Source organism: Oryctolagus cuniculus, chromosome 18 (assembly GCF_964237555.1).
Source record: "Oryctolagus cuniculus chromosome 18, mOryCun1.1, whole genome shotgun sequence".
In the NCBI taxonomy this organism is placed as follows: domain Eukaryota; kingdom Metazoa; phylum Chordata; class Mammalia; order Lagomorpha; family Leporidae; genus Oryctolagus; species Oryctolagus cuniculus.
Genome location: NC_091449.1, coordinates 64,803,865 through 64,819,254, shown reverse-complemented (window position 1 = coordinate 64,819,254; position 15,390 = coordinate 64,803,865). Strand labels below are relative to the sequence as shown.

General features: G+C 50.0%; 1 protein-coding gene across 4 annotated transcripts in view; it reads right to left on the bottom strand.

The window, feature by feature from the left end:
• Nucleotides 1-15,390, bottom strand: part of CDH13 (cadherin 13) — a 1,467,366-nt gene that overhangs the window by 809,980 nt on the left and 641,996 nt on the right. The gene's annotated exons all lie outside the window — the stretch shown is intronic.

Below are 15,390 nucleotides of genomic sequence, written 5' to 3'. Positions count from 1 at the left end.
ACCTATCTACTGTCACGACAGTGTTGTTGTTTTTTTTTTTTTTTTAAACATCAAAGACTCAAAATTGTCAAGCAGAAGCTTCTTACGTAACCAACCAAGCCTCGGTGGTAGAACTCTGGCTCAAGGCAGAGAAACTTGATGCAGACAGAGCCCGGGACGAATGCGTGATTTCAGGTGTGTCTTCCTAAAATGCTGACAGTCTGGACGCTGCAGTCACTGACGGCACATGCCACACGTGCTCACTGCTTGGGGCCCAGCGAAATGCAGATTCTGAGTCAAGGGGCTTGGGGTGAGGCCCGAGGTTCAGGGTTTCAGACAAGCTTTCTGGTGACGATACAGGTGCCGGTCCATGGACTTCCATTCGATAACCAGAGCGCTGGATAAGAAGGAAGAGCTAAGTGGATGGGGACCACAAACTGAGGTTCCGTTCTTCCCCCAAAGAAGATCTGCAAGCACCGTTTGTATGCCAGGCCCATGATGATGCCAGGTACATTGTATAGGAAGTTTATCTGTGCAAATGCTTTTCTTTCGATGACTCATTCATCCCACAAAGGCCAAAGAGAAGTTCTGTGCATTCCAGCAAAGAGCCAGATGATGCCTTGGTTGGGATCATTTCCATGGCCATCAGGCATGTAACTCCCTTTTAACTGGCCTTCCTCCATGCATGCAGTGACTGGTATACTTAAACACTGATGCACCCAGTTACACAGCACCAACAGCAGCAAAGTCCCTGTCCTAGGGGACTGAACAGTTAGGAAGACTGGAGGATAAGACAACAGAGAAATGTGTGATTTTGCTTATTATAAGCATTAGGCAAGGAGAAAGCACCCATCTCAGGGCTTCCACCATCACTATCACCAGTGAGAGGCAAAGGCAACCGCGGACCATCTTTGCTCTTGCTCTGTCAGTCTCCATGTGTTCACACTGGGTCTGATGCTAACAACCCTGCCCGCTACCCTTGGGGACCACAAAGGCTGGCACAGAGATGCTGGCATCCATAATCTCTATTCAGGAGTCAGAACCATGGATGTATAAGAGGGAGCCTAGTACCATGCCTTAGACAGAGCCAGCAGTCAGACACGTGAATATGTGTTCTCAAAGGTTATAAACAAATGGGGTTGTTAAGGAATACCAGGGTCCTCTCTGTAGGGATGATGACATAGGTATAGCACACTGGCATTTACTGTGAGGTTCTTCTAAAGGTTTGCATATTGGAAAGGAAGGGGGAAGGGAGAGAAAAGGAAAGGCAAAGAGAGAAGAGAGATCTTCCATTAGTTGGTTCACTACCCAAATACCACAACAGCCAAGATTAGGAGAGGCTGAAGTCAGGATTCAGGAATTCCATCCAGGTCTCCCCCATGGATGGCAGGAACCCAAGTACACTGACCATCACTCGCTGCCTCCCAGGTGCATCAACAGGACAGTGGGTTGGAAGTGGAGAGTAGCTGGGATGAGACCCAAAGACTCCACTATAGGATGTGGCTGTCTCCAGTGGTGGCTTCATTGGTTGGGCCACAGCACTGGCCCTACTGTGCGTCTGACATGCGGGCAAGTAGGGTATGCAGCCCAGGCCTGCCACCACTCAGCTCTCAGGGACTCCTTCACTCTTGTGGAATTTCAGAAAGGAAAATAGTGATAATACCTTCCTCACACAACTCTTGTGGGGACTACGATAGGCAATATCCATGAAATGCAAATACCAAGAACGACATTCAGGAAGCAGTAATCCCAGTGACTTCCAAGCTGCTCCTGGTTCTTGGTTTCTTACTGACTGTTAGGGAGGCAGCCTGTGGCGTGGCCTCTGAGGCAGTGAGGCATTTTGACACACACATGATGAGAGCCCCTCTGTGGAGAACACCAGTCTTTTAGAATCAGATTCTTGCTTACACATTCAATAAAGATGCCACTGGTTATTTGTGCTTGCCAGGGAATTAGGTGAAGATTAATTAATATTTATAAAGTATTTTGATATCCATGTAATATCTGGTAAGCAATTATTTCTGTAACACAAAGCCAAATCCTTTTACATCACAAACAATGTAAAACAAACCCAATACAGCTAGGTTGGAAGGAGCAGAATCCATTAACTCACCCGGTAGGAAATACGCAGCCAGTGGGTTCTTCCCCTCTTGGAGGAATTTTCTTAGCGATTTTCTCTGGCTTTCTAACGCCTTTTCCCACGCTATCCCCTCAATTCTTTCCTCTGGGGAAGCAGTGAAAACGGAAGTGGGATCACAGTAAGAACGACTCTGGCCCCTCCATCCTGGGAGGCGTTTGAAACTCCAGGAACACAAACAGCCCAGCAGGGAGGCAGGCGGGCCCCCGCAGGGCTGAGCAGTATTGCCCTATCTATCATCAGAGTCACGCTCTCCACCTACAGCCACACTGATCAAAACTTGGGGGAGCGGCGAGGGAATCCAAAGAAAACTAAGTAAAAGTAAAGGACGGTTCCTGCTTGATCAGGCTTTCCCAGTGGCTACGGCCATGCACGCATGTCCACTGCCCACCACCAGGTCTCTGACTAACAAGCCAAGACTGCCCTAACCCCTCCGGCCACTTCTTATTCCCCGTGGACCATTAGTGCCTCTGGAAAATACATTGTTTCATATCCTCACTCATCACCTGTGTCCTACCTTTCTCCAAAGCTCATCACTCCATCCTGAACGCAGCCAACCGGGGCCCCCTGTGGAGCCTCTGCTCTACACACCTGGGTGATCTCCAAGGCCAGCATGTGAAGCAGGTGCATAACAGGTTCCCGTGATGGGGGCGGGGGCAGGGCCCAGCTGTCCCTCTCACCCCTGCATACACAAACATTCACACACACACTCTCTCTCACCCCTGCGCTCTCGTGCTCTCTCTCTTACCCCTTCTTTCTCTCTCTCATTCCTTCTTTCTCTCACCCCTTCTTTCTCTCTCTTTGTCTCTCTCACCCCTGCGCTCTCACACTCTCTCTCACCCCTGCTCTCTCCCCCTCTCTGGGTGCAGGATCTAGGAGGTCTCCTATGTACCTGCTGATGGCTTCAGTCAAACCCAGCAGAGCCCAAATTTGAGACCACACCCTTCCAGAAAAGCAGTGCCCTGGCCTGCGCCTGACCCATGCTCAATTGTCAGTCCATCCAGGTTGGAGAGACCTCCCAGGGCAGTAGGCTATAGGAGCTTGGGGTGGCATAGGATGGCTGGCACTCTTTCCCAAGCCCACCTCCCAGGGTGGAACACACCGACTCCGCCCAGGGGAGGAATCTGTGAAGAATCAGGTTCTTCTGGCCCCATGCTGTGGGCGCTCCCCACCAGACACCCCACCACAGAAATTCTCACAACTGCTTTCTGCCCAACCACGACTGTTCTGTTCAAGTCCCCCCAATATGTGGCCTCTTCTCTCCAAATTAAAAAACAAAAAAAAGCATCAATGTTGGCTGGCGCCGCGGCTCACTAGGCTAATCCTCCGCCTAGCGGCGCCGGCACACTGGGTTCTAGTCCCGGTCGGGGCGCCGGATTCTGTCCCGGTTGCCCCTCTTCCAGGCCAGCTCTCTGCTGTGGCCAGGGAGTGCAGTGGAGGATGGCCCAGGTGCTTGGGCCCTGCACCCGCATGGGAGACCAGGAAAAGCACCTGGCTCCTGGCTCCTGCCATCGGATCAGCGCGGTGCGCCGGCCGCAGCGCGCTGGCCGCGGCGGCCATTGGAGGGTGAACCAACGGCAAAGGAAGACCTTTCTCTCTGTCTCTCTCTCTCACTGTCCACTCTGCCTGTCAAAAAAAAAAAAAAAAAAAAGCATCAATGCAAAAGCAGGCCTTCGACCAGATCCTCCCCACGGACTCCGCGTTCTGTCTGTTTCCCAAAAGTGGTAACCTCCTGGGAGACCAAGACCAGAGTTCAGACGCTGCCCAGAAGCCAGCCAGCCCATCTTTCTCCATCGTGAGCTCGTTCGACAGTTAGCTTCTCCAGGGCAGCACCTACTCCTCTACCCATCCCCCCTTAGGGAGCCTCTGACGTCAACCCTCACCACACGGCGAAACGTGCCACGTGGCACCTCCACACTCACTCCCTGCGGTCATCAACAAGAATCCTCAGCTCCATCTCCCTCAGTCTTTGAGGAGTAGGACCTGGCTTGATCCCTTAGTGCCTTAAAGGCCACAGCTGTCTCCAGAGCCAGTGCCCAAAGCCCTCTTGTGGCTAAACAGCAAATTCTCAATTGAATGAGTAGAGATGAGGATGTCTCATCAGGAAGGCGTCCACAGCCTGCCCGGAAAATTACAGACCTAAACAACTCTCGCCCCCCCCCCCCCCAAAGGCCCAGCAAACGCCTTTTGCCCAGTTAACGCTGTTTTCCAAAGAGAAAATGGCACCAGCAAGGCAAGGCGGAGAATGTGTCCCCGGGGGAAACAGGAGCAAATGTGTGCATGGACAGAAATAACCCCCATTTCACCACCAGGCAGGGGGCAAGCAGGACGTGCCAGGGCCTTGAGGAGTCATTCCAAAACCAGCCACGTGGCATTTCTCTGGAATGAGCTCACTAGCGCATTCTTGGTACTTTTCCCACATCCCCTGGGAGTCCTTTTTAACTTCTCAGGCTGTTGAAACTTGACAGAGTGTCTCCCCCTTCCTGTGGCCCAGGTCTGCCTCGGCCACACTCTAATCCTACTTGGCTGTGTACGCTGGAGGCTCGGCAGCGTCTGACACACCTGCCCGACTGTTTCACCGGCAAAGGCCCCAAGTTACTTGCAAGTCACAGAAGCTTACGGAACAAATGGCCACATCCAGTCGTTTGCAGGCGCTTCTCGGTGGGCGAAGCAATTGAAAATTACCAGAGCACTTCGCCTCTCCTTCTCCGCCATGAGTGCCTCACGGAAGTGGCTCGGGTTCTACTCTTGAGTACGCGAATTCAACTTTTCACGGGACTTTTTAGTCGTAGACATACAACAGAAGATTCTTAAAATGATGGGGATTCTGATCACGGTCAGGTTCGAACAATTTAAAATTTCTAAAATGCTTAAACCTTTATCAATGCTTTGGGTTTGGGATTGAGTGTGTGAGATTGTATGCAGAAAATAAAAACCACACGACCATTTTATAGCCTCCTCCCCATCCGTGATTAAAATCGGAATCTTGACGTGGATGATTTCTGTCTCCTCCTTGTAGGAGACCCTGCATTTCTAAAATAGCTTGACTTCATGCAAAGAAACTCTGTGATTCCAGGTTCTCATTTGACTCTTGTGTAGCTATTTATAGCACAGTAATTCATAGCCTGAATCACCTCTCCCTTAGCAGACAGCACATTGGAAAAAAATAGTTGTTAAAATTGGTTAGCGCTGGGAAAAATAGGCCAAGGAGATGTGGGTCTTCATTAGTCACTAAATTCTAAACTGGATCATAAACACTTCCCCACTAATGAGAAGTCTGTCTTTCCTTTTGTTTGCTGAAGAAGATTGAGAAGCATGGTTCCTAGAAAGTGAGGCACTGTCTGAAAGATGGCACAGTGCACCGGCCACACCTGCCATCCTCCAGGTCAAGGCAAGGCCTGCCACCCACGACCTAGAGGGGGACAGGGAGCTGGGAACCCCTCACTGCTGGGGTGGGGCAGCTGCCACACAACTGTGGGACTGACCCATTTTTGGTGCTGTGCCCAGGGACTATCATAGATGGAAAGCCCGTTGCAGAGACAGGAAGTCATTTAATCCTATTTTTTTTTTTTTGGCTAAAATTTCAAAGACACATCAGAGTAGAGAATACCATATGAGTTTCTCTGTATCCATCACTCATCCTCAACACTAAATTGAAGACTTGCCTTGGGACACTGCTTAATCCCCTCCCAGATGGTCTTCAAGATTATCCCAGGTACAATTCCTTTTTGCCTACAAAATTTTTAATGTGTCTACAGAAGAGTGAGGCTCTTTTTAACCTAGTACAATACTTGGCTGTATGAAAAATAGCAATGCTCTCTAAATACCATCAGATATCTAATCTCTGGATTTCTCTCACTTACATTGTTAATTTCTTTGTGAATTAGGATAGAAATGAGAACCAAACATGATGATGCATTGTTACTGCTTTTTAAAAAATTTTTTTTGAAAGAGTTACAGGATAGAGGGAGACACAGAGATTTTCCATCCACAGGCCAACTCCCCATTTGCCAAAATGGCTAGTGCTGGGTCAGGAAAAAGCCAGGAGCCAAGAGCCCCATCCAAGTTTCTCTTGTTGGTATCAGAGGCCCAAGGACTCAGGCCACCCTGTTGCTTTCCCAGGCCACCAGCAGGGATCTGGATCAGAAGTGGAGCAGTTAGGACAATAGCGGACACCCTCTTTATTGTGTTTAAATTTTAATTTTTAGAGCTTCCTGTCCATTTTTGTTTATTGCAGTTTTGCAACTGTTTGTTGGACACTGTACCTCTTCACAGTATAGGTTTTCCTGATTGCATCCCTAAGGTGCTCATTTAACTTGCTCACTTGTCTGCTGAGTTTCCTATAAATAGGTAGCTATGCCCCGGAGGCTTGATCAGATTCAGGTTTGGTATTTTGGCTCAGGATCAGCTGGTTTTTTATTTTTTTGTTTGTTTCATTTGTGTGTGTGTTCTGGTGGGGGCTCAAAATCAGGTTGTACCTTCCTTCAGGGGGTACAAATGTCCAGGATTCTCTTTTAAGTTAGCAGTTACTAATACCTTAAGAATTGCAAAACCTGATTTTACCATTTCCCCATCATTTATTAACTGGAAAGAGAAATTTCATTCAATGACTTTATCACCTCTACACAGAATCCTTCATGCAAAGCTGGGATGTGTCTGATTTTTTTTGCCTTCTGTCTCTACAATCTAGGTGGGTGCCCTTCATCTATGGGAAGTAAGCAGCCTGGACGTTTGTTTTTTCCCTTTTATCAGAAACCAAAGGATTTAAACTAACTGGATGTGTTTCCACACACTGACTTCCCTCATCTTGATCTGAGGCCCAAACAGTCTTGTCTTTGGCCTCCAGATGTTGTCATCTCTGAATGGCATGACCCTATTAGCATCAGAGAGTTCCCGTCTTCTTGATGTCAAATTTTAAATATTTACTTTGGACATTTTCTGTCCCAATGTGCAATCAACTCATTTTTTTTTTTTTTTTTGGGACAGGCAGAGTTAGACAGTGAGAGAGAGAGACAGAGAGAAAGGTCTTCCTTCCGTTGGTTCACCCCCAAAATGGCCGCTACGGCCAGCACACTGTGCCAATTCGAAGCCAGGAACCAGGTACTTCCTCCTGGTCTCCCATGCAGGTGCAGGACCCAAGCACATGGGCCATCCTCCACTGCCTTTCTGGGCCACAGCAGAGAGCTGGACTGGAAGAGGAGCAATTGGGACAGAACCGGCGCCCCAACCAGGACTAGAACCCGGGGTGCCAGTGCTGCAAGTGGAGGATTAGCCTAGTGCGCCGTGGCACCGGCCCTCAATCAACTCATTTTCAAAAGAGTTTTCATTTCTCTCGCTGGGGAATGGGCAGTAGAAACCATGATCTATCTGTGATGGGTGCTTACTGCTAGTGGGACGACTGGTTGGTGTCTCCAGGCCTGGTTTACTGTACAGAGGTAGAATCTGTCCATGTCTGTCCATGTTTAAGATTCAGTGATAGTGAATACATAGCAATAATCCCACTTCCAATTTTCTGGCCCTTTTAATTAATGTCATTGATCTTCTATCTGTCTGTGCTTTCTCCCACACCTCAAAATTCTAATTCTATTCAATTGCCTCCAAGTCCTTACCTTTCAATGCATACAATCATAGCAAATACCACCACTGATGCCACCTCAAGAACAGTATTCCTGAAAGTAGCTGAAGGATTTCCTGGGCAGATTTTTTTTTTTAGCTTTAAATTGTGCTTCTTAGTGGAAGACACCATGAGGACAGTTATCAACTCATGTATACTGGGGATGGTCCCCTCTAGGGTTATGTCATCACCTGAGTACAATTTTGGGGCCAACTGTGCCTCTGATTTTTGAATTTTAGAATTGGTTTTGATTGAGTTTTGTTTTCTAACTTACCAGTATTCACTGAAAACAGTCTTTGCTGTCTCCTGTTCTCACGTCAGGTGACTCTGGAGAACCCACATTTCAGCGGCACGCGGGAAGGCTTTGATTTGCCCATGACCTTCGAGATCAGACCACCTCCTCATTGAGAGGTGAAGTCCTTGTCTGCATCCTCTAAACCTGGGTGGGCCCTAAAACCACACCCCCCAACACACACACACACACACACACACACACGGGGACGGTAACAAAAGCAAGACGGCACGACTTCTCAGACTAGTTCATCAACGTAACACAGCCTCTTGCTTGGGGCCCTCGGGTTACTACAAAGGTACACAGCTACCTCAAGGCCACCTGGCTGCAGAGGCCAGATGAGGAGACCACAGAGACACAGCTGTGCAGGAGCCACAGGTGTTCCAGCCCTGACCTCTCGCTGTCCAGACAGGACACACAGGTAGCTTCCTGCTGATCCCAGCCTCAGCCTCTGATTGGGCTCACACAAGAAGCCCTGACAGACACTGACCTAGCAGAGCTGTAATATCCCCAGACCACGAGAGACAGTGCTCAAACAGCGGTGACATTTGAAGCCTATCATTCTGAGTAACAGAAATAGACAACTAGAACAATAACTTGTTTTCTTCAATATCATGGTTTAGTCTACCTGCCGCAGGTAGGCAGTGACAGAATGCAGTTTTTGCAATCTTCCTTCCTCTATCTTGATAGTCTACTTGGATACCACACCCAAGCAGCCCACAGCTACCTGCCTGGCTCTCTTAGCCGCATGGTTCCGAGGTGTGTAGGTATCCCACCGTTCATTCTGTCGTGTTCTTGGGATAGACACGTGGGACATTTCAAGTGCTGTTTGTTTCTTGGCTTCTTTCATTATCAGCATTGAGTAATGCATACCCGTGTGCACATGGCTGACCTTTTGAACAATGCTAATGTCACTTTTTCCAGGGGGTGAGACTAACGTCTCTAGAAGGTCCAAGGAGTTGATTTGTGGAAAGCCCTTGCGGCAGTGCCTGCCCAGAGGGAGCACTCAGCTCACTGCCATTGCTACCTCCGAGGAAGATCGCTTTGCTCTGTGGACGGCAGCAAAGCCGACGGAGCGCGGTTCCCGTTACTACACGTTCTCACCCCACTGAGGCTGTGAAACCAGGATGGGGAAGCACAGATGGTCTAAGGGATCTGTGGGGAGCAACTCGGACTAGACTAAGTTACTGGAATTAGGACTTATTCTATGCATCTGCTCTCCCACAATATGGCGCTGGGAGAGGAGTAAAAACAGCTTCTACACAGCTGCCTCCAGTTCAACCAATAGACTGTGGGACCTGCTCCTGATTGGAGGAGAGCAGCGTACTCGGTGTGTGGGTAGCAGAGTTGGGATTGGCGGAGGAGGACTATAAAGGAGGAGAGAGACGGCATGCACCAGGAACATCTAACAGGAACATCTAAGAGGAACATCTAAGGGGAACATCTAAGGGGAACACCTGTGCAGCCCCCGAGAGAGCCGGCCGGCGGTGTGCCGCTCCCCCGCGGAAGTGGGGAATGTGGCAGGGGGAACCACCCTTCCACGGAGGTGGAAGGGTCGGTAGCCAACCCGGGAAGAACCAGCAGCAAACCCGGGAAGGGCCGAGCAGACGAAAGAACAGCGCAGGGTCCTGTGTCGTTCCTCCACGAAGAGGGGGAGCGACAGGAAGTACCCTCCTTGGAGCCCTGAGCTGCCTCCCTGCACCTGGCCCTGGCCCCTCTAAATCCAATCCCTTGTCTGTTATCGACAGTACAAGTAGGTCTTCTCATGGCAGCCTTCCATGAGAGCCCTGATCCCCAAACAAGGTCAGGGTCCTCTCGTTATCTAAGGCACTGATTTCAGTCGGTCACTGACGTGTCTTTGAGTGGTGGAATTTGACGAGGGTCTTTCCTTCCCTTCTGGACAGCAAGCTTCGTGTCTGCCTGTGCTCCCTGTGGGAAACCCAGCACCCAGCCTTGAGCTGGGCTGCCCAAGGCTCTGCACAATGAGCTACGGAAGGAAGGTAGCTGACTGGGCTCTGTCTGCACCTAGAGCCAGCCTCGCAAGGCCACACGGAGCTCACCCAAGGGGCTGTGGGGACCAGCGTGCGCCTGGGATCTTCAGTCATCTACCTGAGTCTCCTCATTAGTATAAATTTTAAAAATAGCCTTATGCTGATATCGCAAAGGTAATTTCCTCTTGGAAAAGACACTTGCTCATTTACTTTCAACAGTCATTAATGTTCCAAATTTTCCCCTCAGAATTGCATGTCAATGATCCTATGGGGAATTTCAAAGTAAAACCAGAAAAATAATGATGTGGGGAAAATGTCAGATGAGAACCATGAATGCATTATGGACCTTTAACTAATATTGTTGCTGTCGAAGTTCAAGGATTAAATAGTCATCAGTCTGCAACCTTCCACGGGAGGCCACCCCTCCCGACAGCGCCCGTCCCAGCTTGCCAATAATTCTCCCGTTCTGCTGTAATTGATGGCTTCGTGTCATGAGCAGATCATCATCAAAAAGTCACAGGGCTCCCCCTTCATGGGCCCAGGCAGCGCGTACTGACGCCCTGGGCAGGAGCCCACCAGATCACAGGTAGATTTCTACGTATGCATGAAGACCACAAATGGTGGTGGTCACAGCTCAGTACAAGGGCAGAGAATTTACATTCAGGGCCACATCCAGCAAGCCCAGGGCCTGAGTGCATCGTCCTTACTAAAGAGTGACTGCAGACCCAAAGCCTGGGGTAACACGTAAGCCTCAAATTCCAACCAAAAATTGTTTTGGTGGGGACCTGGCCTATCTCATTCCACCTCAGTCTCCTCAGGGCTTGGATCAGAAATGTTCAGCACGTGTTTACTGAATGGGCACTGGTTCACTGTCATAGCCAGGGCCCCAGGAAGACCACAGAGCAGCTCCGGGAGCAGGACACTCGGGTTTGAATACTGCCTCCACCGTTAACTGGTTATGCAACCTTAAGGAAATCACAATTTGTGCCTTAATCACTGTTCCATGTCTCAGTTTCACTCTCTATAAGATGGACATAAATTAGTTGCTTCCACACAGGATCCTATGGATTGAGTGTTCTCATATCAATGCAGCATCGGCCAGAGTACCTGGCATGCAGTAAGGGTATCCCACGTGAGCTTGAGGCCAGCGCTATGGCACAGTAAGCTAAGCCTTTGCCTGGAGGGTCAGCATCCCATATGGGCACCAGCTTCGAGACCCGGCTGCTTCACTTCTGATCCAGCTCCTTGCTAATAGCCTGGCAAAGCAGTGGAAAGTGGTCCAAGCCTGCATCTGCGTGGGAGACCAGGAAGAAGCTCCTGGCTCCGGATCAGCCCAGCTCTGGCTATTGTGGCCATTTGGGGAGTGAACCAGCAGATGGAAGACCGCCTCTTTCTCTGTCTTTCCCTCTGTCTGTAACTGTGCCTTTCAAATAAATAAATACATAAATCTTAAAAAAGACAAATGAACAAAAAACACATGAGCTCTCCTTGGCATGTTTGATTGACAGCTGTGTCCACAGACAGAACACTCAGCACAGACCCAAGCCATGTGCTCTGGGCTTGACAGCCCTGTTGACGTTTCATAACCTCTGGGCTGCCACGTTCAGTTGAATGAGGTGTGGTATGAACCAGGCAATGATGTGCCCAGCAGTCCGTACATTCTCGCTTCATCCTCCTCTTCCAACAGGGCAGATCCCACTACCTCTGCTTTAAAGAAGAAGGAACTGGTGCTGGTGCCATGGCTCACTTGGTTAATCCTCTGCCTGCGGCACCGGCATCCCATATGGGCGCCAGGTTCTAGTCCCGGTTGCTCCTCTTCCAGTCCAGCTCTCTGCTGTGGCCCGGGAGGGCAGTGGAAGATGGCCCAAGTGCTTGGGCCCCTGTACCCACACAGGAGACCAGGAGGAAGCACCTGGCTCCTGGCTTCAGATAGGCACAGCGCCAGCCATAGTGGCCATTGTGGGAGTGAACCAATGGAAGGAAGACCTTTCTCTCTGTCTCCCTCTCCTACTGTCTATAACTCTACCTGCCAAATAAATAAATAAGTAAATAAGTTGAAGGAACGGAGAGAGGAGGACTGAGCTGGTGACACGTTCACCCAGGGCAGAGCTGGGATCCACTCCCGCCTGAGTGCCTAGTGCCCTCCCCCAACTGCTGCTGCCTCTGCAAATCGGTCCTCCGTCCCTTTGCACACTGACCAGCGGCTCTGCAGAAGACCCCAGCACTCCCACCTGTGCCTTCCTCCGCTCTGCTCTGCTGGGTCCTCCACTGCTACTGCACAACTCATTGATTATTTGCCATATTTCTTTCTTCTTCTAGGATACCAGCTCTACAAGCACAGGGGTCTTTGCTTTTACGTTTATTGATGAATTTCAAGCGTGCAGTGGTTAAGGTGCCACCCGAGATGCCCACATCCCATGAGTGCCCGAGTTGGAGTCCTGGCTGTGCCCCCAATTCCAGCTCCCTGCCCTAATGCAGAGCCTGAGAGGGAGCTGGTGATGGCTCAAGTGGCTGAGCGCCTGCCACCCAGATCTGGATTGAATTCCTAGGCCCGTGCCTCGGCCCAGTCCACACGCCAGTGTCTGTGCATGGGAGGTCCACCTACCTCTGTCTTTCTCATAAAGAAACAAAGGACTGCCTGGTCCAATAAGTGCTCAGCATGGAGGAAAGAGGGACGAGAGCAGGGAGGGGAGCAGGAGGGAGTGCTCCCGCCCAGGGGCTTCTCCTGCCTTCTGTCCTTGTCTCCAAGGCTGCCACTCCACACAGAGGCCAGAGACCCAGAGAGGCAGGGAGCAGCCAAGGAGTCAGGCAAGCTGCATTCCCAGACAGGGACACTGCTGGGAAGCGGGGGCGGGAAGGTGGTGACACGCGGCACTTTAGCGGCTTGTGCTTCATGGAAGACAGGATTCTGGGAGTCTGTCACACAAACTCTGACACCTGACTCGGGGATCCCAATTCAGGCTAAAATCTGGACCACTTTCCCTGGCTGCTGGATACACATGTTCAATGCCACCTCTGTCTGCAAAATCGCTTGAAATATGCCTGCCTGCTTAGCAGGATAAAATGTTATCCGATTAATTGAGATCAATGAATTGATCGCTTTTCTAATTACGGGATTACTCACCTAGCAATCCTGAGATTACTTTGAAGTAACACAAACACCCTAAACAATGAAAGCTATGCAGTTTGTGTATGGAATGTGCATTCTTCCCTCCCAATACACAATCGGGTGTCTCTCAGTGTTGAAACAGAAGCAGGAATGCACGCCTGGTGGTTTTACCAAAGGTGCCCACAGGCTGCTGACCAGCATCTCCCGGCACATCTCCCGGCAGAGCAACGGATTCTGATGAGCAAGCCTCGGAAAGCACTCAGGGAAGCGGCTTCTGCCACTGAAGATGTTTGTGAGGGTGTAACTTGCGTTGCCCTTAACTTTGAACGAGGAAGAAAACAGAGCTACAAACTACACCGAGGGCAGACCTGACGTGTGGACGCAGATGCAATGACCCTATGCAGAGACGGGTCCTAGGTCACACACACCTGCTGAGACACATTTGTGGCCAGACTTGAGGAGCCAGCGCTGCCTGTCCTTGGGGAATGCCCCCCTCCATGGCTATTAACCAATGGCTGTGCTGACTGACTGAGCACCTCCAGATGGCAAACGAGGGCGGCCTCTTCCTGGCTGCTCTAACCCTAAGGAGACGCAGGAACTCCAGCCGGCCAACCCCTGCTTGCGCTTCAATAGCCACCTCACACCGTTCTCTCTCCCCTCTTCCGCTGTAACTTTTTGTCTTCCTTTATGGAAACCGTTCCTTACACACTGCTAATGCCTCCATGGGCATTTTCTGTGAGTAACTCAAGGATCAGACATATGGCCTATTCAGCGTCTTTTTGGTTTTTGCTCCCTTTTTGTAAACATCTCCTAAACATCGCAAGTGGAAGGACTTTTCTGTCTTGTCCTTGATTTGCATGTCAGCTTCACAACTTACAAGCTGTATGACCTTGGGCAAGAATCTTCCTCTTCCAGACTCCCAGAGCCCCCAACGTGCCATCTTAGAGCGATCACGGTAACATACATAGAGCAGGGTTGTGGTTCACATAAAAGGGACACTCGACACGGAGCGTCTGGCACATTATGGCTTCTAAAATAGGAGGAGTCTTCAAAGGGTTCTTGGAAAACGTGTGTCATGAAAAAGCTACGCGCAAACTTCAGTGATTTTTTGTGACAAAATAAACTTGTAATTCCATTTGTCCATGAGCGTTTTTAAGTCTTCTTGCCCACACACCTCTACACACACACATACCACCATTACATGCAAGGGCTCATGGACACATTCATATATAAACATGTATAGTGTATGTATTGTCATGTAGATATGTTGTATGTACAAATGCATGTAAATATGTGTTCATGTACATCTTCACACATGTTCACACAAATGAATTTATAAATGTACCTTGCATGTGTATGCATTCATGGAATCACATGTAGCTATGTAGGTATCTACTCCTGTATGCCCATGTACACTCATCTAAGTTTGGGGGTACAGCAGGATAAGTCGCCACTGCATACTGGAGTGACTGAGATGGCGTCCACCTCTACTCCCCATCCAGCTCCCTGCTAATACACACCAGAAGGCAAAAGATGATGGCTCACGTACGTGGTCCCTGCCATCCACACTGGAAACCAAGATGTAGTTCTGGGCTCCTGGCTTCATCCTGGCCTAGCCCTAGCTATTGCAGGCATTTTGGACCCTCTCTCTTTCTCTGTCACTCTGCCTTTCAATTTGATTAAAATGAACTTTAAAAATAAATGTAAATATATCTATGGGCACGAACATTTTGTCACTGTGAAATTTATCACCCCCTTCTCCTTGGGGGCAACTGGAGCTCAGGGCCTGGGTTTCACTGGGCTACAGGTGCACCGTCAATGGAGTGAAAACAAACCCAGTCCTGACCAGAGATGGCACACTGAGCTGAACAGAGCTCAGGTGGGGACACTGAACCAGGAGTGGGGACTCAGACGGCCACTGGAAGCAGGGCGGTACTGGAATGGGTGCCACTGCAGCACTGATGAAGGGGATGGCAAGAATCCAAAGAAGGGGGAAAACCAGCCGAGCGTGAGGTACTGACATCCTCTGTGCGGCAGAAATCTAGTGTCTCCTGACCAGCCCACTCAGTAGATCTCTACATCTCACTGCGCAAGCAAGTATCTCATCCGCCTCAAGGACGTCTCCTCCCTCCCCCACCCTGAATGCCTGACAGGTCTGTCCCCACCCCGGGGGCACTCATCACACTGTCCTTGCACTGTGTCCTGCCCAGAGTTTGAGTGAGGAGGAAAAGGATTATCAACTGTTCCCCACAGGGCTTCCAGTCGTGG